Here is a 23915-nt window from a genome sequence, read left to right on the forward strand (position 1 = left end):
GGCATTCATATAGAGTCATATTTTGTTCTAAGTATTGAGTTGTAATTGTTGAGTTGTAAGAAAAATAAAAAGTGTGATGATCATCATTTTTAGAGCATTGTCCCAAGTGAGGAAAGGATGATGGAGACTATGATTCCCCCACAAGTCGGGATGAGACTCCGGACGGAAAAAAAAGAGGCCATGAAAAAAGATAAGGCCCAAACAAAAAAAAGAGAAAAAGAGAGAAGGGACAATGCTACTATCCTTTTACCACACTTGTGCTTCAAAGTAGCACCATAATCTTCATGATAGAGAGTCTCTCATTCCGTCACTTTCATATACTAGTGGGAATTTTTCATTATAGAACTTGGCTTGTATATTCCAATGATGTGCTTCCTCAAAATGCCCTAGGTCTTCGTGAGCAAGCGAGTTGGATGCACACCCACTTAGTTTCTTTTGTTGAGCTTTCATATACTTATAGCTCTAGTGCATCCGTTGCATGGCAATCCCTACTCACTCACATTGATATCTATTGATGGGCATCTCCATAGCTCGTTGATACGCCTAGTTGATGTGAGACTATCTTCCCCTCTTTTTGTCTTCTCACAACCACCATTCTATTCCACATATAGTGCTATATCCATGGCTCACGCTCATGTATTGCGTGAAGATCGAAAAAGTTTTGAAAATGTCAAACGTATGAAACAATTGCTTGGCTTGTCATCGGGGTTGTGCATGATTTAAATACTTTGTGTGGTGAAGATAGAGCATAGCCAGACTATATGATTTTGTAGGGATAGCTTTCTTTGGCCATGTTATTTTGAGAAGACATAATTGCTTTGTTAGTATGCTTGAAGTATTATTATTTTTATGTCAACATGAACTTTTGTCTTGAATCTTTTGAATTTGAATATTCATACCACAATTAAGAAGATTTACATTTAAATTATGCCAAGTAGCACTTCGCATCAAAAAATTTGTTTTTATCATTTACCTACTCGAGGACGAGCAGGAATTAAGCTTGGGGATGCTTGATACGTCTCCAATGTATCTATAATTTTTGATTGCTCCATGCTATATTATCTACTGTTTTGGACTATATTGGGCTTTATTTTCCACTTTTATATTATTTTTGGGACTAACCTATTAACCGGAGGCCCAGCCCAGAATTATTGTTTTTTGCCTATTTCAGTGTTTCGGAGAAACAGGATATCAAACGGAGTCCAAACGGAATGAAACCTTCAGGAACGCGAATTTCTCATCAGATAAGACCCAGGAGACTTGGACTCTCCGTCAAGAAAGCCACGAGGCGGTCACGAGGGTGGAGGGCACCCCCCCTAGGGCGCGCCCCCCTGCCTCGTGGGCCCCTCGAAGCTCCACCGACGTACTCCTTCCTCCTATATATACCTACGTACCCCCAAATGATCAGATACGGAGCCAAAAACCTAATTCCACCGCCGCAACTTTCTGTATCCACGAGATCCCATCTTGGGGCCTGTTCCAGAGCTCAGCCGGAGGGGGCATCGATCACGGAGGGCTTCTACATCATCATCCAAGCCTCTCCGATGAAGTGTTAGTAGTTTACTTTAGACCTACTGGTCCATAGTTAGTAGCTAGATGGCTTCTTCTCTCTTTTTGGATCTCAATACAATGTTCTCCCCCTCTCTCGTGGAGATCTATTTGATGTAATCTTCTTTTTGCGGTGTGTTTGTTGAGACCGATGAATTGTGGGTTTATGATCCAGTCTATCTATGAATAATATTTGAATCTTCTCTGAATTCTTTTATGTATGATTGGTTATCTTTGCAAGTCTCTTCGAATTATCAGTTTGGTTTGCCCTACTAGATTGGTTGTTCTTGCCATGGGAGAAGTGCTTAGCTTTGGGTTCGATCTTACGGTGTCCTTTCCTGGTGACAGAAGGGGCGGCAAGGCACGTATTGTATTATTGCCATCGAGGATAACAAAATGGGGTTTTTATCATATTGCATGAAACTATCCCTCTACATCATGTCATCTTGCTTAAGGCGTTACTCTGTTTTCATGAACTTAATACTCTAGATGCATGCTGGATAGCGGTCGATGAGTGGACTAATAGTAGTAGATGCAGGCAGGAGTCGGTCTACTTGTCTCGGACGTGATGCCTATATAAATGATCATACCTAGATATTCTCATAACTATGCTCAATTCTGTAAATTGCTCAACAGTAATTTGTTCACGCACCGTAGAATACTTATGCTCTTGAGAGAAGCCACTAGTGAAACCTATGGCCCCCGGGTCTCTTTCTCATCATATCAATCTCCATCACTTTATTATTGCTTGCTTTTACTTTGCTTTTACTTTTTACTTTGCATCTCTATACCAAAAATACCAAAAATATTATTTATCATCTCTATCAGATCTCACTTTCGTAAGTGACCGTGAAGGGATTGACAACCCCTAAGTGTGTTGGTTGCGTTGAGCTATTGTTTTGTGTAGGTACGAGGGACTCGCGTGTAGCCTCCTACTGGATTGATACCTTGGTTCTCAAAAACTAAGGGAAATACTTACGCTACTTTGCTGCATCATCCTCTCCTCTTCGGGGAAATCCAACGCAGTGCTCAAGAGGTAGCACCCGGCAACGGCGCCAGAAAGAGTCTTGATGACCCACAAGTATAGGGGATCTATCATAGTCCTTTCGATGAGTAAGAGTGTCGAACCCAACGAGGAGCAGAAGGAAATGATAAGCAGTTTTCAGTAAGGTATTCTCTGCAAGCACTAAAATTATCGGTAACAGATAGTTTTGTGAGAAGGTAATTTGTAACAAGTAGCAAGTAATAAAAGTAAATAAGGTGCAGCAATATGGCCCAATCCTTTTTGTAGCAAAGGACTAGCCTGGACAAACTCTTATATGAAGGAAAGCGCTCCCGGGGACACATGGGAATTATCGTCAAGCTAGTTTTCATCACGATCATATGATTCACGTTCGGTACTTTGATAATTTGATATGTGGGTTGACCGGTGCTTGGGTACTGTCCTTACTTGGACAAGCATCCCACTTATGATTAACCCCTATTGCAAGCATCCGCAACTACAACAGAAGTATTAAGGTAAACCTAACCATAGCATGAAACATATGGATCCAAATCAACCCCTTACGAAGCAACGCATAAACTAGGGTTTAAGCTTCTGTCACTCTAGCAACCCATCATCTACTTATTAATTCCCAATGCCTCCCTCTACACCCAAACAATGGTGAAGTGTCATGTAGTCGACGTTCACATGACACCACTAGAGGGATGACAACATACATCTCATCAAAATATCGAACGAATACCAAATTCACATGACTACTAATAGCAAGACTTCTCCCATGTCCTCGGGAACAAACGTAACTACTCACAAAGCATATTCATGTTCATAATCAAAGGGGTATTAATATGCATAATGGATCTGAACATATGATCTTCCACCAAGTAAACCGACTAGCATCAACTACAAGGAGTAATCAACACTACTAGCAACCCACAGGTACCAATCTGAGGTTTGGATACAAAGATTGGATACAAGAGATAAACTAGGGTTTGAGATGAGATGGTGCTGGTGAAGATGTTGATGGATATTGACCCCCTCCTGATGAGAGGATCGTTGGTGATGACGATGGTGATGATTTCCCCTCCCGAAGGGAAGTTCCCCCGGCAGAACAGCTCCGCCAGAGCCCTAGATTGGTTTCGCCAAGGTTCCGCCTTGTGGCGGCGGAGTCTCGTTCCGAAAGCTTGCTTATGATTTTTTCCTTGGCGAAAGACTCCATATAGCGGAAGATGGGCATCGGAGGGCCACCAGGGGGCCCACGAGGCAGGGAGCGCGCCCAGGGGGTAGGGCGCGCCCCCACCCTCGTGGCCAGAGTGTGCCCCCCCTTTGGAACTTCTTGTGCTCGGTACTTTTTATATATTCTGGAAATAGCTTCCGTGAAGTTTCAGGACTTTTGGAGCTGTGCAGAATAGGTCTCTAATATTTTCTCCTTTTCCAACCCAGAATCCCAGCTGCCGGCATTCTCCCTCTTCATGTAAACCTTGTAAAATAAGAGAGAATAGTCATAAGTATTGTGACATAATGTTTAATAACAACCCATAGTGCAATAAATATCGATATAAAATCATGATGCAAAATGGACGTATCAGAGGCATAACACTAACACTGGCTCCAAGATCACATAAAGCAGTTTTAACATAGTTTCTTTTAATGGAGCATGGTATAGTTGGTACTCCGGGATCTCCTAGTTTCTTTGGTATTCCACCCTTAAAAGTATAATTAGAAAGCACGGTGGAAATTTCAGCTTCTGGTATCTTTCTTTTATTAGTAACAATATCCTTCATGTACTTAGCATAAGGATTCATTTTAAGCATATCAGTCAAACGCACACGCAAAAAGATAGGTCTAATCATTTCAGCAAAGCGCTCAAAATCCTCATCATCCTTTTTCTTGGATGGTTTAGGAGGAAAAGGCATGGGTTTCTGAACCCATGGTTCTCTTTCTTTACCGTGCTTCCTAGCAACGAAGTCTCTCTTATCATAACGTTGATTCTTTGATTGTGGGTTATCAAGATCAACAGCAGGTTCAATCTCTACATCATTATACTTGCTGGGTTGAGCATCAACATGAACATCATCATTAACATTATCACTAGGTTCATGTTCATTACCAGATTGTGTTTCAGCATCAGAAATAGAAATATCATTGGGATTCTTAGGTGTGTCAACAATAGGTTCACTAGAAGCATGCAAAGTCTTATCATTTTTCTTCTTCTTCTTCTTAGAAGAACTAGTTGCATCAACATTGGTTCTCTGAGAATCTTGCTCAATTCTCTTAGGATGGCCCTCGGGATACAAAGGTTCCTGAGTCATTTTACCCCCTCTAGTCATAACTCTGACAAATTTATCATTTTTCTTATTATTTAATTCACTGAGCAAATCATTCTGAGCTTTAAGTACTTGTTCTACTTGAGTGGTAAACATAGAAGCATGTTTACTAATAAGTTTAAGTTCACCTTTAACTTTAGATATATAAACACTCAAGTGTTCAATCATATAAGCATTACATTTCAATTGTCTACCAACATAAGCATTGAAGTTTTCTTGTTTAACCATAAAGTCATCAAACTTATCCAAGCATTGGCTAGCGAACTTAGTGGATGGGATTTCACATTCATCAAATCTATAGAGAGAATTTACCTTTACTACCTGTGCCGGGTTATCAATACCATGTATTTCTTCAATAGGTGGTAAATTCTTAACATCTTCATCTTTAATACCTTTTTCTTTCATAGATTTCTTTGCCTCTTGCATGTCTTCAGGACTGAGAAATAGAATACCCATTTTCTTTGGAGTTGGCTTAGGAGTTGGTTCAAGAAGTGTCCAATCATTTTCATTACTCAACATATTATTCAAAAGCAATTCAGCTTGATCAACAGTTCTTTCCCTGAAAACACAACCAACACAACTATCCAGGTGGTCTCTGGAAGCATCGGTTAGTCCATTATAAAAGATATCAAGTATTTCATTTTTCTTGAGAGGATGATCAGGCAAAGCATTAAGTAATCGGAGAAGCCTCCCCCAAGCTTGTGGGAGACTCTCTTCTTCAATTTGCACAAAATTATATATTCCCCTTAAGGCAGCTTGTTTCTTATGAGCGGGAAAATATTTAGCAGAGAAGTAATAAATCATATCCTAGGGACTACGCACACAACCAGGATCAAGAGAATTAAACCATGTTTTAGCATCACCCTTTAATGAGAATGGAAACAACTTAAGGATAAAGTAATAGCGAGTTTTCTCATCATGAGTAAATAGGGTGGCTATATCATTTAATTTAGTAAGATATGCCACAACAGTTTCAGATTCATAGCCATAAAAAGGACCAGATTCAACCAAAGTAATTAACCCAGGGTCGATAGAGAAATCATAATCCTTATCAGTAATAAATATAGGTGAAGTAGAAAAAGCAGGGTCATATTTCATCCTAGCATTCTAAGACTTTTCTTTAAGCTTAGCTAATAATCTCTTAAGACCAGATCTATCATTGCAAGCTAAGAAGTCTCTAACAGTTTCTTCATCCATAACATAACCCTCAGGCACAATAGGCAATTCATATCTAGGGGAGAATCTTCATCGTAACTCTCATCAATATTATCAGTTTCAATAATTTCATTCTCTCTAACCCTAGCAAGTTGTTCATCAAGAAATTCACCTAGTGGCATAGTATTATCAAGCATAGAAGTAGTTTCATCATAAGTATCATGCAAAGCAGAAGTGGCATCATCAATAACATGTGACATATCAGAATGAATAGCGGGAGCAGGTGTCGCAAGTTTACTCAAAACCAAAGGTGAATCAAGTGCAGAGCTAGATGGCAGTTCCTTACCTCCCCTCGTAGTTGAGGGAAAAATCTTGGTTCTTTTATCTTTCAAGTTCTTCATAGTGATCAGCAGATATAAATCCCAAGTGACTCAAAGAATAGAACTATGCTCCCCGGCAACGGCGCCAGAAAATAGTCTTGATAACCCACAAGTATAGGGGATCGCAACAGTTTTCGAGGGTAGAGTATCTAACCCAAATTTATTGATTCGACACAAGGGGAGCCAAAGAATATTCTCAAGTATTAGCAGCTGAGTTGTCAATTCAACCACACCTGGAAACTTAATATCTGCAACAAAGTATTTAGTAGCAAAGTAATATGATAGTAGTGGTAATGGTGGCAAAAGTAACGGTAGCATTTTTGGTTTTATAGTGATTGTAACAGTAGCAACGGAAAAGTAAATAAGCGAAGAACAATATATGAAAAGCTCGTAGGCAATGGATCAGTGATGGATAATTATGTCGGATGTGATTCCTTATGCAATAGTTATAACATAGGGTGACACAGAACTAGCTCCAGTTCATCAATGTAATGTAGGCATGTATTCCGAATATAGTCATACGTGCTTATGGAAAAGAACTTGCATGACATCTTTTGTCCTACCCTCCTGTGGCAGTGGGGTCCTATTAGAAACTAAGGGATATTAAGGCCTCCTATTAATAGAGTACCGGACCAAAGCATTAACACATAGTGAATACATGAACTCCTCAAACTACGGTCATCACCGGTAAGTATCTCGATTATTGTCACTTCGGGGTTAACGGATCATAACACATAATAGGTGAATATAGACTTGCAAGATAGGATCAAGAACTCATATATTCATGAAAACATAATAGGTTTAGATCTGAAATCATGGCACTCGGGCCCTAGTGACAAGCATTAAGCATAGCAAAGTCATAGCAACATTAATCTCAGAACATAGTGGATACTAGGGATCAAACCCTAACAAAATTAACTTGATTACATGATAAATCTCATCCAACCCATCACCGTCCAACAAGCCTACAATGGAATTACTCACGCACGGCGGTGAGCATCATGAAATTGGTGATGGAGGAAGGTTGATGATGACTATGGCGACGGATTCCCCTCTCCGGAGCCCCGAACGGACTCCAGATCAGCCCTCCTGAGAGAGATTAGGGCTTGGCGGTGGCTCCATATCGTAAAACACGATGAATGCTTCTCTCTTGTTTTTTTCTCCCTGAACATGAATATATGGAGTTGGAGTTGAGGTCGTTGGAGCGTCAGGGGGCCCATGAGGCAGGGGGCATGCCCCCACCCTCGTGGACAGGGTGTGGGCCCCCTGGCCTTGATTCTTTCGCCAGTATTTTTTATATATTCCAAAAAATTCTCCGTTGATTTTTAGGTCATTCCAAGAACTTTTATTTCTGCACAAAAATAACACCATGGCAATTCTGCTGAAAACAGCGTTAGTTCGGGTTAGTTCCATTCAAATCATGCAAGTTAGAGTCCAAAACAAGGGCAAAAGTGTTTGGAAAAGGAGATACGTTGGAGACGTATCATAGGTGGCTTTTCGGTATGTCAGTCGGTGTATGGGTTGTTTGGACTTTGGAACGAGAGGTTCTCTTTATAGTTCTGCCTGTCGATGGGTTTGTGGGTTCCCATTCTAGTTGCGGGGGTGGTTCGATGCAAGGGGTCTTTTCTAGATCGGGTATCGTGTTCTTGTTGATGCAAGCTGATGACCCACAAGTGTAGGGGATCGCAATAGTCTTTGATATCTCAACACAAATTTATCGATTCGACACAAGGGGATCCAGAGAATATTTGTAAGCCTTAGCAATTGAGTTGCCAATTCAAAAGTCTTCACCACTCACATCTTTGTGGGCGGCTGTGACACCATTTGTTTTGGTCAAGCAGGAGATGTTTTCTTTCATGAAGCACTGGAGTTTCTCATCTGTGAAGAGTTATGATGTCTACTACGCAACTTTATTCTTGTAGACTCGTGTTGGGCCTCCAACCGCGGAGTTTTGTAGGACAATAGCAATTTTCCCTCAAGTGGATGGCCTAACATTTATCAATCCGTGGGAGGCATAGGATGAAGATGGTCTCTCTCAAACAACCCTGCAACCAAATAATAAAAAGTCTCTTGTGTCCCCAACACACCAAATACAATGGTAAATCGTGTAGGTGCACTAGTTCGGCGAAGAGATGGTGATACAAGTGTAGTAATGATAGTAGATATTGATTTTTGTGACAGTAATAATAAAAATAGCATGGCAACGAGTAACAAAAGTGAGAAGAAACGGTATTGCAATGCTTGAAAATGAGACCTAGAGTTCATAATTTCGCTAGTGCAATCTCTTAACAAAGTTAATATAATTGGATCATATAACAATCCCTCAATGTGTGACGAAGAATCACTCCAAAGTTCTTATCTAGCAGAGAACATAAGACAAAATTATTTGTAGGGTACGAAACCACCTCAAAGTTATCCTTTCTGGTCGATCTATCGAGCTATCCCTATAAGTGTCACAAACATCCCAAGAGTTCGTACCAAAATAACACCATATGATACACATCAACCAACTCTAATGTCACCTAGATACTCCAATGTCACCACGAGTATCCGTGAGTTGATTATACGATACGCATCAAACAATTTCAGATTCATAATACTCAATCCAACACAAAGAACCTCAAAGAGTGCCCCAAGATTTCTACCAGAGAAAGTAGGACGAAAACGTGCATCAACCATTATGCATAGATTACCCCAATGTCACTTCGGGAATCCATGAGTTGAGTGCCAAGACATACATCAAGTGCTCTCAAATCCATAAAAATACTCAATCTGATAATAACAAAATCGCAAAGGGAAAACTCAATTCATCGCAACAAGATAGAGAGGGGGAAACACCATATGATCCAACTATATTAACAAAGCTCGCGATACATCAAGATCGTGCCAAATCGAGAACACGAGAGAGGGAGAGAGAGAGAGAGATCAAACACATAGCTACTAGTACAAACCCTCAGCCCCGAGGGTGGACTACTCCCACATCATCATGGTGGCCGCCGTGATGATGAAGATGGCCTCCGGTAATGATTTTCCCCTCCGGTAGGGTGCCGAAATAGGGACTAGATTGATTTTTCATGGCTATAGAGGCTTGCGGCAGCGAAACTTCTCATCTAGGGTTATTTATAGGGGTTTCTGTATTTGTAGGATTTTTTGGCGTCGGTCTCACGCTGAGATGGGCCTCGACGGTCCCACTACCCACCAGGGAATGCCAGAGGGGGGTGGCGTGCCTTGGTGCCTAGTGGGCAGCAGCCCCCCCCCCCTCTAGTGGTTCTTTGCTCCAATATTCCTCATTTGTTCCATCAAAAATCTCCAAAAAGTTTCATCCAATTCCAAGAACTTTTATTTCTGCACAAAAAACAACACCATGGTAGTTGTGTTGAAAACAACGCCAGTCCAGGTTAGTTCCATTCAAATCATACCAAAACCATATAAAATTATTGTAAACATGGCATGAATACTTCATAAATTATAGATACGTTGGAGACATATTAGCATCCCCAAGCTTCATTCCTACTCGCCCTCGAGTAGCTAAATGATAAAAGAAATAATTTATAAGGTGTGAATGCTAGCATAGTGCATAAGTTTGATCAATGATAATTTCAATCACTTTTCCTAGCATCATAACAACAACTCTTTCTCATAAAACTCATCATGATAAAGTATCAATTGAAAACGGAAATTTTGATGTGGAACGTTACCTATCATATTCATCATATACTCTTTTCTTCTGTAGCATGGACATTTGGACTTTTAGATGATTCAAAGCAATAGTCTATAATTGACATGAGGACATCAATACTCAAGCATATCAACAAGCAACCATGTATTTCAAAATATCAACACTAAAGAAAGCTATCCCTAGCCCATTATGCTCAATCATTGATCCATTCATGAAACACACTCAAATATTAGCTATGCCCAATGCACAAGTATGATAATAGTGTTCCCTAGTTGGTGCTTTATAAGAGAAGCTGGAGACACAATAAATAAAAATTGCATAAAGTAATAGATAGGCCCTTCACAGAGGGAAGCATGGATTTGTAGAGGCGCCAGAGCTCAAAGCTTAAATTGAGAGATAAAATTATTTTGAGAGGCATGCTTTTCCTGTCAACGAAAACGATCGAGAATTCCCAATACTTTCCATGCTAGATAAATCATAGGCGGTTCTAAAACATAAAATAAAATTTATTTCTTTTTCCCCATTCTTTCACAATCCATGGCTAGCCGTATCCACGGGTGCCTTCCATACCAACACTTTCCAAGAAATTTATTATTGAACAACATATAAGTAAAAAAATCATTTCATTTTGGGACTGGACATATCCCTATTACTTGCCACACTCTCATGCAATGACAAGTGAATAAACACTCATCTTGACAATAACATATCTAGCATGGGAAATATTGGCCACCCCCTACTGCTTCATGATAACCCACAAGTATAGGGAGTCGTTTGTAGCCTTTTTCGATAAATAAGAGTGTCGAACCCAACAAGGAGCTAAAGGTAGAACAAATATTCCCTCAAGTTCTATCGACCACCGATACAAGTCTATGCACACTTAATGTTTGCTTTACCTAGAACAAGAATAAAACTAGAAGTACTTCGTGAGAATAAAACTACGAATAAATTGCAAGGTGATAAAAGTAGATAGCTTTTGTGAACAAGAAAGTCATTTGTCCCTAGGCAATCGATAACTAGACCAGTAATCATTCTTGCAATTTTATACGAGGGAGAGGCATGAGCTAACATACTTTCTCTACTTGGATCATATGCACTTATGATTGGAACTCTACCAAGCATCCGCAACTACCAAATATCATTAAGGTAAAACCCAACCATATCATTAAGTATAAAGTCCTCTTTACTCCTGTTGGGGATATTACTACAGGGCGTAAACCGGCCTATCTGGACCGGATTAACTTCGTCAGTAGTTAAGTATGTTAAAGCCCGAGAAGGCAGATAAGGGCTCAAGGCCCATGGTCGGTTCAAGGCCTGTAGCCGTAAACCGGCATTGGTAGTTAACTTGTATTATAAGTTAGGAATAAGTAGAGACCAAACCGGACACATCTATGAGCCAGTATTGGGACTCTGTGAACCGACAGGCGTCACCCGTGTATATAAGGGGATGACCCGGCGACGGTTCAAGGACAACGGACAACAACTCGAGACATAGGCGAAGCTTGTTTGCTCCCTAGTCATCGAAACCCCATCAATTCCATCACAACTAGACGTAGGCTTTTACCTTCATCGAAGGGGCCGAACTAGTATAAACTCTCTTGCGTCCCTGTGTCCGCTTTAACCCCTTCAAGCTAACCCGTCGCGATGGCTCCACGACTAAGTCCTTTCTCTAGGACATCTGCCGTGACAAAACCACGACAGTTGGCGCCCACCGTGGGGCTATCGCACGATGGTTTTAGGTTCTTGGAGGGCCGCTTTGAAGGACTCGAGGGCTACGTTGTAGGCCGGATGACTAAGAGTCGTCGCGGCAAGCTCTACATCGACGACGCAGGTTGGGGCCCCGAGGCTGGCTCAGTTGAGTACGGGTACCGGGTCCCCTTTGGTAGCATTCACGTTTTCATTGGCAAGATCGGTGAACCGGGCCCTGAGCCGGACATCTGCACCGACCTCGTCGAGACGGCTCAGCGTGCGCGATCCGCCCGGGTTAAACCGGCCATGAAGCGTGCCTTCATGGGAGTCATCCATGGAGGAAGTTATGAGGATGGATCGGAATCTCGCGGCGAGGCCGTCGTTTGTTCCGATGACGAGTCATCGACCGGAGAAACCGAATCTCTTTATCAGCTACAAGATGGCCAGATTGGGGGCTGTTCCGATGGCGACAATATTCCGGACCCCTCTGATCTGCCCAACCGAGTTGGAATATTCATGGCCGGCACACAAGCAGTGCTTCATTCTTCGACTGCTGCGGCAACAACCTCCGGTTCAGCAGCAGTGACGGCTGCCGGAGCAGGAGGCCCTGTGCACCCGCCGGCTCAAGTTCTATCAGAGCTATTTGATGCATTGGCTATGCTTATGGCGGAAGCTAATCCGGCAGATCAGGACGTCCACAACGTGGAGATTGCAAAGATAAAGGAACATATCACCCAGGCCAAGGCGGATCTGGCAGCTGAGGACACCAGGATGGCCACAGAGCGGGCCGCTCTAGACGCACAAGCCTACAGGCTCATGTTGGACCAGAGCGCGTTGCATGAAGTCATGAGGAGGAAGTATCAATCCCGTTTGCCTCCGGTTTTCGAGGCCAGAGACCTTTTCAACACCCCGGGAGCAGGAACCGGTAATCTGCTGGAGGGAAACCGGGCGGAAGCTCCTAGGACCGGTGAGCCGGTTCAGCCTCGTCGGATGGACCCGCCTCGTCAAAACTCCGTTATACCTCAGGCTGTTTTAACACCTCCGGGTCACTACTCCAACCCAATGGACAATCTCGTCGCCGCTGCTGCACGGCTGGAGGCCATTCCAATTGAAGGTGACTCGCCGCAGGCAGTAGAAACGCGACGGGTCAAGGAGCTTCTGAGGACAGATTTGGTCCAACAGGAAGCATACCCGTACATCCGCGACCGGGTCCACTCGACCCCCCGTCCAAGCCGGAGCTATAGCAGACATATGGATGAACCGGCAGTGTCGAGCAATGAACGACGTGGAGCACCCTGTGGCAACAACCCGGCGGGTGGTGCTGAGAACGCTCAGGAAGTGGTGGACCGGGCCCGAGCGCGCAGGGAGGCCGAGTTAGCCACACAGCATCAGGCTCAGCAGCTCACGCCGGTTCGTCCAACTATCTCGATCGAACTTGGTGTTACTTCTAGTTCTTTGGGGGTGCCTTGCCTTGTCCCCGCTTTATGCAATGTGCGCCTGCCCAAGGATTTCAAAGGCCTGCGCAAAGTACCAAATTACATGGTGGATCAACCCCCAGAGACATGGGTGGAGAGCTATGAGATGGCCATGGAGATTCTTGATATGGATGACGCGACGTGTGCAAAATACTTCACCATGATGCTTGAAGGAACGGCCCGTACTTGGTTAAAAAGCTTGCCGGCTAATTCTATCAGTTCATGGGCCCAATTACGAGCCCGGTTTATCAGCAATTTCAAGGATACATGTAAACAACCTATGTCGATAGTGGACTTAGCGGCCTGCGTCCAGGAGGAAGGAGAATCGACGACTCATTGGGTGCGCTGGGTTTCACCAAGTGTTGCATTCATCAGACCGCGTCAACGCTGACACCGTTGTATTAACCCTAGAAGGCAACTGCCGGTTTGGGCCCCTAAAACTGAAGTTGGGACGGATGAAGTGTCATTGCACTGACATGGGGACCCTCATGGCTACTTTGGTAAAGTATGCTGATTCTGATAGTACCAAGGATCTCGAATCTGATGATGACAAGGCAGGGAAGGGAAAGAGGAACAGCAACTCCAAAGGTCAGCAGCATCACTGGGCAGGCAATGGTGGTGGAGGCAAGCGTAAAGCGGATGGTAACATGGACTTTGTGGCTAATACCAACACGTAGGACAATGGCCAGCGACGCAAGGGTAAACCGAAAAATCGCAACGGGGCACCCAACCCTAACCCGGACCGCCTAAACTATCTACTGAGCCAGCCCTGTCCAAGACATGGGATGAAGGAGGCGCCAGCAAACCACCTTTGGAAGGATTGCTTCATTATGCAGGAGTTCAAGAATTCTAATGCTTTCCGGTATGATCACGGCTCCGGCGGTGGCTCAGGGTCCGGGCCGGGTTATGGTGGAGGAAATTCCGGTTCAGGATTTAATGGTAATCCGGGCGGACATAATAATCAAAATAGTCAGAACAACCAGGGTGGTTACAACCAACAGCAGCAACAGTCAGGTTACCAGAGCAACCCAAAGCAGTTGAGTAGTGGGCAGTACCATGTCTTCACCACTAGCTTGGACAAGCGAGACCGGAAGGTTCAGAGGCGGGCGGTCAACTCTGTTGAACCGGCCATACCCCGTTATCTACACTGGTCTGAACAGCCAATCATATGGAGCAGAGAGGATCACCCTCCCCTGGTTGATAATCCGGGTCAGTTGGCTCTGGTGGTGGCGCCTCAGGTGGGAGGTTACAAGTTCACCAAAGTGTTCATGGATGGAGGGAGCAGCATTAATATCTTGTACTATGAGACCTTCCATCGTATGGGACTAATAGATAAAAATCTGAAACTGTCTAATACGGTGTTCCACAGTGTAGTACCTGGCAAATCAGCATATCCTGTTGGTAAGATAGCTCTGGAAGTGGCCTTTGGGGATGATCATGATTCCAGGTCGGAGACATTGACGTTTGAAGTGGTGAAAATCCAAAGTCCATATCACGCCCTGTTTGGGCGACCGGCCTACGCCAAGTTTATGGCACGGCCCTATTATGTGTATTTGCAGTTCAAGATGCCGGGTCACAAGGGGACAATAACGGTTCACGGAAGCCGCAAAATTGCTTTGGAGTGCGAGGAAGGAGATGCGGCCTATGCAGAGTCGGTTTGTGCCACCGAGGAGCTGAAGTGTTATAAGAACAATGTTGATCCGGCGGACATGACTCCATTAAAGAAGCCAACTACGGAGCATGATCCGGCCCTGAAGTTCAAATCAGCAGTAGAAACTAAGCTTGTTGACTTTGTACCTGGCGATTCGTCCAAGCAGTTCAGCATCAGTGCCAACTTGGATCCAAAATAGGAAAGCGCGCTCATCGAGTTCATCCGTGAGAATCGGGACATTTTTGCATGGAAGCCCTCTGACATGCCAGGTGTACCGAGGCAACTCGCTGAGCACACCCTTAATGTGGAACCTAAATACAAACCGGTGAAACAGTTCCTCCGCCGGTTTAACGAACAAAGACACAAGGCGATTGGAGAAGAGGTAGCCAGGCTCTTAGCGGCTGGCTTTATTGTTGAAGTTTTTCACCCTGAGTGGCTTGCCAATCCGGTGCTGGTCCTTAAGAAAAACGGCACCTGGCGCATGTGTGTGGATTACACAGATCTTAATAAGGCTTGTCCAGCAGATCCTTTTGCCCTCCCCCGTATTGATCAAATTATTGATGCTACGGCGGGTTGTGAGCGTTTAAGTTTTTTTTGGATGCATATCCTGGCTATCATCAGATCAAAATGGCAGTTAAGGACCAGGAGAAGACGGCGTTCATAACTCCCTTTGGAGCCTTCTGCTATGTGTCTATGCCCTTTGGGCTCAAGAGTGCCCAGGCAACTTATCAACGGTGTGTGCAAAATTGTCTTCACAAACAGATTGGCCGTAATGTACATGCTTACATGGATGATATCGTGGTTAAATCCAGGGAGAAGGAGACTCTGATTGATGATTTGAAGGAAACCTTTGATAACCTGAGGACATACAAGATGATGCTTAATCCGGACAAGTGCGTCTTTGGTGTACCGGCAGGCAAGTTATTGGGTTTTCTGGTGTCCAATAGGGGAATTGAGGCTAATCCGGAGAAGATCACAGCCATCACCTCCCTGGCTAAACCGAAGTGTATCAATGATGTTCAACGCCTAGCAGGCCGGATTGCCGCGTTAAGCCGGTTTATCAGTCATCTTGGTGAGAAGGCAATCCCTTTGTATCAGATGTTGAAGAAGATGGATCAGTTTGTCTGGAGTTCTGCTGCTGATGAAGCATTTGAGGACTTAAAGCGGCAATTGGACAATCCGCCTGTGCTCGCCGCTCCCATTGACAAGGAGCCGTTACTGCTATATGTTGCTGCTAATGCTCGGGCGGTCAGCGTGGCTATTGTGGTGGAGCGAAAGGAGGCAGGTAAGGAGCATCTGGTTCAACGTCCAGTCTATTATATCAGCGAGGTACTCATTGAGTCCAAGCAAAGGTATCCGCATTGGCAGAAGCTGGTGTATGGAGTTTTTATGGCAAGCCGGAAGCTTAAACAGTACTTCCAAGGGCACCCAATTACGGTGGTTAGTTCTACTCCTTTGGGGGATATCATCCAGAACCGGGAAGCAACTGGCCGGATTGCCAAGTGGGCTATAGAGCTTGGGCCGCACGGTTTGAAGTATGTGCCTCGGACGGCGGTTAAGTCTCAAGCGCTTGTTGATTTCATCAATGATTGGACGGAAATGCAAGCACCTGAAGAAAAGTCGGATCATACATATTGGACCATCCATTTTGACGGATCCAGGTAATTGGAAGGCTCGGGGGCTGGAGTCGTATTAACTTCCCCACGAGGTGATAAGTTTTGTTACGTTCTCCGCTTAATGTTCCCTTGTACTAGCAATGCAGCTGAGTATGAAGCCTTGCTTCATGGTCTCCGGATGGCTAAGGAGATGAATCTAAGTCGAGTTAAGTGCTTCGGTGACTCGGACCTCGTGGCTCAGCAAGTGTCTGGCACTTGGGACTCCAAGGACCCACTCATGGCAGCATATCGTCGTGAGGTGGATATTGTTGCAGGTCATTTTAAAGGCTATCAGGTGGACCGCGTGGACCGGCGGAAAAATGAAGCGGCGGGCGCTTTAAGCCGGCTGGGCTCTCAACGCAAACCGGTCCCGCCCAATGTTTTTCTGGATGTGCTGCACAACCCGTCGGTCAAGATCCCTGGTGAAGCGGATTTGGCTATTCCTGATCCGGAGACTCAATTGGTGGCAGCTCTTCACGTTATTCCGGATTGGACGCTTCCTTACCTGGCGTACAAGAACTGGGGCGAGTTACCAGAGGATGAGACTCTGGCCCGATAGATAATCCGGCGATCCAAGTCCATGACTATTATCAACGGTGAGTTGCATCATTGCAGTGTGTCAGGGGCGTTTCAACGCTGTGTGTCTCCTGAAGAAGGCCGTGAAATTTTGCGTGAGATCCACGAAGGAGATTGTGGTCACCATGCCGGTTCAAAATCTCTGGTGGCTAAAGTGTTTCGCCATGGCTTCTATTGGTTAACTGCTCATGCTGATGCGGAGGATCTGGTCAGACGATGTGATGGTTGCCAAAAGTTTTCAAGACGTGCTCATGTACCGGCTCAAGAATTGAGAATGATTCCAATTACTTGGCCGTTTGCGACTTGGGGGCTGGATATGGTTGGGCCTTTTAAAAGGTCCAAAGATAAGAAGACCCACTTCCTGGTGGCGGTTGACAAGTTTACAAAGTGGGTGGAGGCAGAACCTGTTAGCAAGTGTGATGCGGCTACGGCGGTTCAGTTCATCAAAAAAGTGATTTTCCGGTTTGGCTTTCCACACAGTATCATCACAGATAATGGTACCAATTTGTCCAAAGGTGCCATGAAGGAGTTCTGCGAACGGGAGCACATCCGGCTCGACGTTTCATCGGTGGCACATCCACAGTCCAATGGTTAAGCAGAAAGGGCTAATCAAGAGATCTTGAGAGGCATCAAGCCCCGGCTTATGGTTCCTTTGCAGAGAACACCAGGTTGTTGGGTAGAAGAGTTACCATCTGTGTTATGGAGCATCAATACTACACCCAATAGATCAACAGGATACACACCGTTCTCCATGGTTTACGGAGCGGAGGCGGTTCTCCCCAGTGATATCCGTCATGATTCACCCCGTGTGGTGGCTTATGTTGAAGCGGACAATGAGATAGCACGGCAAGACGCTTTGGACCTGTTGGATGAAGAACGTGACATAGCAGTTGCCCGCTCGGCGATTTACCAACAGGATCTTCGTCGTTATCACGGTCGCCGAGTCAGATCTAGAACCTTTCAGGAAGGAGATTTGGTGCTTTGGCTCATCCAAGATCAGACTGATATGCATAAGCTATCCCCACCCTGGGAGGGGCCTTTCGTGGTCAGCAAGAATCTGCACAACGGGTCATACTATCTGATCGATATTCGAGAGCATAAGGACTCACGTACATTAGAGGAGGGGACCAACAGGCCGTGGAACATAGCTCATCTTCGGCCTTACTATACCTGAGCCATTGGCTCTACTTATGTACATATTACGACGATGTATATATTATGATTAAATATAATAAACTGGAACCTCAGCTAAAGCGGGGTATCTGTTCTTTTACATCATGTGTGGTTACACGAAGTTGTTCTAAAGCGGCCTCCGGTTTACCCCTTGAGTTGGCTTTTTTTAAAAGCATCATGTAATTGTTGGGGAACGTAGCAGAAATTCAAAAATTTCCTACGTGTCACCAAGATCTATCTATGGAGAAACCAGCAACGAGGAGAAGGAGAGTGCATCTACATACCCTTGTAGATCGCTAAGCGGAAGCGTTCAAGAGAACGGGGTTGAAGGAGTCATACTCGTCGTGATCCAAATCACCGATGATCCTAGTGCCGAACGGACGGCACCTCCGTGTTCAACACACGTACAGCCAGGTGACGTCTCCTATGCCTTGATCCGGCAAGGGGAGAAGGAGAGGTTGGGGAAGACTCCATCCAGCAGCAGCACGACAGCGTGGTGGTGGTGGAGGAGCGCGGGACTCCAGCAGGGCTTCGCTAAGCACTACGAGAGACGAGGAGGGAGAGGGGTAGGGCTGCACTAACAGGAGATTGAATCGTGTGTGTTGGGCAGCCCAAACCTCAAGTATATATAGGGGGGGAGGGGCTGCGCCCCCACCTAGGGTTCCCTCCCTAGGGGTGGCGGAAGCCCCTAGATCCCATCTAGGAGGCGGCCAAGGGGAGGGGGAGAGGGAGGCGCACCAGGCATGGGCCCTAAGGCCCATCTGCCCTTAGGGTTTGCCCCCTTCCTCCCCTTTAGGTGCCTTGGGCCCTTGTGGGGGGCGCACTAGCCCACCTGGGGCTGGTCCCCTCCCACACTTGGCCCATGCAGCCCTCCGGGGCTTGTGGCCCCACTTGGTGGACCCCCGGGACCCTCCCGGTGGTCCCGGTACGTTACCGATAAAACCCGAAACTTTTTCGGTGACCAAAACAGGACTTTCCATATATAAATGTTTACCTCCGGACCATACCGGAACTCCTAATGATGTCCGGGATCTCATCCGGGACTCTGAACAACATTCGGTAACCGCGTACATACTTTCCCTATAACCCTAGCGTCATCGAACCTTAAGTGTGTAGACCCTACGGGTTCGGGAGACATGCAGACATGACCGAGATGACTCTCCGGTCAATAACCAACAGCGGGATCTGGATACCCATGTTGGCTCCCACATGTTCCACGATGATCTCATCAGATGAACCACGATGTCGAGGACTTAATCAATCCCGTATACAATTCCCTTTGTCTAGCGGTACGATACTTGCCCGAGATTCGATCGTCGGTATCCCGATACCTTGTTCAATCTCGTTACCGGCAAGTCTCTTTACTTGTTCCGTAACACATCATCCCGTGATCAACTCCTTGATCACATTATGCACATTATGATGATGTCCTACCGAGTGGGCCTAGAGATACCTCTCCGTTTACACGGAGTGACAAATCCCAGTCTCGATTTGTGCCAACCCAACAGACACTTTTTGTAGGATCTAGAAGTAGATGTGTCTAGAGGGGGGGTGATTAGACACTTAGTGCTAAAGTTGCAATTTTTAGGCCTTTTTGGTTTGAGTGGAGTTTTAGGCACAATTTCCACATACACAATACATATCAAGCAAGCATGCAAAGAGTATATGAGCAGCGGAATGTAAAGCATGCAACTTGCAAGAATGTAAGGGGAAGGGTTTGGAGAATTCAAACGCAATTGGAGACACGGATGTTTTTCCCGTGGTTCGGATAGGTGGTGCTATCCTACATCCACGTTGATGGAGACTTCAACCCACGAAGGGTAACGGTTGCGCGAGTCCACGAAGGGCTCCACCCATGAAGGGTAATGGTTGCGCGAGTCCACGGAGGGCTCCACCCACGAAGGGTCCACGAAGAAGCAACCACCCACGAAGGGTCCACGAAGAAGCAACCTTGTCTATCCCACCATGGCCATCGCCCACGAAGGACTTGCCTCACTAGCGGTAGATCTTCATGAAGTAGGCGATCTCCTTGCCCTTACAAACTCCTTGGTTCAACTGCACAATCTTGTGGAGGCTCCCAAGTAACACCTAGCCAATCTAGGAGACACCACTCTCCAAGAAGTAACAAATGGTGTGTAGGTAATGAACTCCTTGCTCTTGTGCTTCAAATGATAGTCTCCCCAACACTCAACTCTCTCTCATAGGATTTGGATTTGGTGGAAAGAAGGTTTGACTGGAAAGCAACTTGCGGAAAGCTAGAGATCAAGATTCATATGGTAGGAATGGAATATCTTGGTCTCAACACATGAGTAGGTGGTTCTCTCTCAGAACATATGAGTTGGAATTGTGTATGTGTTCTAATGGCTCTCTCCACGAATGAAGAGGAGGTGGAGGGGTATATATAGCCTCCACACGAAATCCAACCGTTACACACAGTTTTCCAATTTCGGTGGGACCGAATCAACAAACTCGGTCGGACCGAAAAGGTAAACCTAGTGACTGTTAGAGATTTTCGATGGGACTGACATGCAACTCGGTAGGACCGATATGGTTAGGGTTTGGGCATAACGTAATCTCGGTGAGACCGATTACACAAACTCGGTGAGACCGAGTTTGGTAATAAGCTAACCAGAGAGTTGGTCAGGTAAACTCGGTGGGACCGATTTGCTCTTTCGGTGAGACCGAAAAGTTACAAAAGGGAAACAAAGAGTTTACATTGCAATCTCGGTGGGACCGATTCGCTCTTTCGGTGAGACCGAAAAGTTACGAAAGGGAAACAGAGAGTTTGCAATCCCATCTCGGTGAGACCGAGATCCCTATTGGTAGAACCGAACTGCTAGGGTTTCGCAGTGGCTTATGACAAGTGAAACTCGGTGGCGCCGGATAGAAAGAATCAGTAGGTCCGAGTTTGGCTTTTGGGTTTAGGTCATATGTGGAAGTGGGAAAGTAGCTGAGGATTTTGGAGCATATCATTAAGCACATGAAGCAAGAGGCTCATTAAGCAACACATCATCCCTCCTTGATAGTATTGGCTTTTCCTATGGACTCAATGTGATCTTGGATCACTAAAATGTAAAATGAAGAGTCTTGAGCTTGAAGCTTTAGCCAATCCTTTGTCCTTAGCATCTTGAAGGAGTTCCCACAACCTTTAGTCCATGCCACTCCATTGTTGAACTTATCTGAAACATGCTAGATAGAAATGTTAGTCCAACAAGAGATATGTTGTCATCAATTATCAAAACCACCTAGGGAGCACTTGTGCTTTCAATCTCCCCCTTTTTGGTAATTGATGGCAACATACATCAAAGCTTTAGATAAAGATATAAAGAATAGCAAGTAAAGCTTTGGAAGGACATGTAACAAGCATAGGCTCCCCCTACATGTATGCACTCATGTAAATATGAAATATAGAGGCATGTGAGAGCATAACCATGAAAGAGTAGGCAATGTGTTACATGTATCTTGGCCATATGCATCAGAGCAAAAGATTATCAAGGAAAATACCTTCATGCTCATGAGTCCTTCTTGCAAACAGTATGTACATAAGCAAGAACTCCTCATACTCATGATTTTGGTGCATATACTTACCTTGTGGTCTTGAGTTGGCTTAGGATGGAATGAACCTGCACAAACAAAGTTAGATAACATAGGTACATCCACTAGCCAGAGCAAACAAAAGAAACCACAAGAATACCAAGACTGGGATGACATGTAGAGAGTGAGTACAAGGTACCACATTGGATTCAACATGTCCCCAAGAATAAAGATATGCAATGAATTTGACTGATTTCTTTCCCTTAGGTGTCTTGCTCCCCCTGAATCTTACATGGGATATTGGGAGAAGATAGGGAACAGAAAATCAGAGCTGAAAGATACAAATGGATAGAACTTAATGCAAATACATGTCTTTCCCCCAAAAAGGCATGTGACATCTCTCCTCTTGAACATCAAGCATCTGGGATCCTTGAGTATTCTCTCCCCCTGGAAGTCTCTCTCTCCCCCTTAATACTTTCTCTCTTGTAGGTTTGGTCCTTGAGACTTTTTCTCTCCCTTGATGTGATCTCTCTCTCCTACAAGCTTTGATGTGATCTCTCTCTCCCCCTTTGACATCAATTTCCAAGAAGGGCTTTCTGGAATCCGTCGTATAGGTTTGGTCCTTGAGACTCAGCACAAAGCAATGGATAAAACTGTGATGCTTGTAGAGGACAAGATTCATTGAGTAGAGCTGGATCAGAAGAAATATAGAACAAGTGGCAAACTGTTTTTCCTGTTGCGAAGTCGGTGGCACCGAGTGGTATGTTTCGGTGGCACAGAAAAGATTCGGTTGGACCGAAAATTACAAGTCAGTGAAACCGAGTTCACACAGAGAAAAGCACTTGTCACCTCAGCTCACTAGACATGTAGGATCTCACAAAGATTTGCAATGAATTACCTGAAGGATTTGTAAGGAATTAAATGCAGAACATAAACAGAAAGAAAAGAGAAGAAACTGAAAGATCTAGATGAAGTTTTTTTTTGAAAAAGAGAAAGAAAATAAACATGCATGAGACAAATGCAATAACACAGAAAAGAACACAAGAGAACTTCATCTAGAGTTGGGCGGTGACATAGTCACCTATGTTAGAGTATATTGACTTAGGAGTCAAGTGAGAACACTTGATCATAGGTCATACTCATCGTTTAAAGCTCAAAATGGGGTTACCATTTTTCGTTTAAGCATCTTGATGTATTCACATCTTGTTGAGTTGCTTTGACTCATGTCTTGGACTAAAGCTTCTCTAAGATGGAATAACATACCTTGGGTGGTGGTGTGGTTCTTTCTCATGTAGTTGAACTTGTGTGGGTGCTCAAGGTTGATGTAGCTCATCAAGAGTTGGGAGCACCACTTGGAGTTTGAGTTCATCTACCTACATGGGTTAGTTCTTGCAAGGAAGAGCACTTGTGTATCCAAAAATGACAATCATGAAGCTCAACATAGAATTTGTCAAAGGATATGTTTGAATGGTTTTGTGCTTCCTTGTCTTCAACCACCATTGTGTAGAGTCTTGGTGATGTAGAGATTGCTCAAGATGTGAGTGAGTTGCAATCTCATGGAATTAGATTCAACCAAGCACCTACATGGGTTAGACAACATGCAAGGTGCAAATATATCCAAGACATAAGATAGTTATCATAAGAGATATATCATGGATTAGTCATAAGCTCATGTCTTGCATGTATCCAATGGAGTTTCTACTCCAAGTTCGAATCATCAATGATGTTCAATTCACCTCTCAACCTGCAAAATACTTTCTCATCAAGAGGTTTAGTAAATATGTCCGCTAATTGCTTATCGGTGTGAACGTGCTTAAGATTAATGTCACCCTTAGCAACATGATCTCGAATGAAATGATGACGAACTTCAATATGCTTAGTTCGAGAATGTTTGTCGGTGTACTAGAATAGGGGTACCCTAGTACCCCGAACTTGTGCACGGGCAGTTGCAGCACCCCGCGGCAAAGGCTTGCCGGGCGAACGCCAAGATCCCCCAAGGTTCCCTTGGAGCCATCCAAGAACAAAGTATTGAAGCTAAGGAGACAAGACCCCGGCAAGAGGAGCTTGCCGGGA

The sequence above is a fragment of the Triticum dicoccoides genome, chromosome 4A, assembly GCF_002162155.2.
Source record: "Triticum dicoccoides isolate Atlit2015 ecotype Zavitan chromosome 4A, WEW_v2.0, whole genome shotgun sequence".
In the NCBI taxonomy this organism is placed as follows: domain Eukaryota; kingdom Viridiplantae; phylum Streptophyta; class Magnoliopsida; order Poales; family Poaceae; genus Triticum; species Triticum dicoccoides.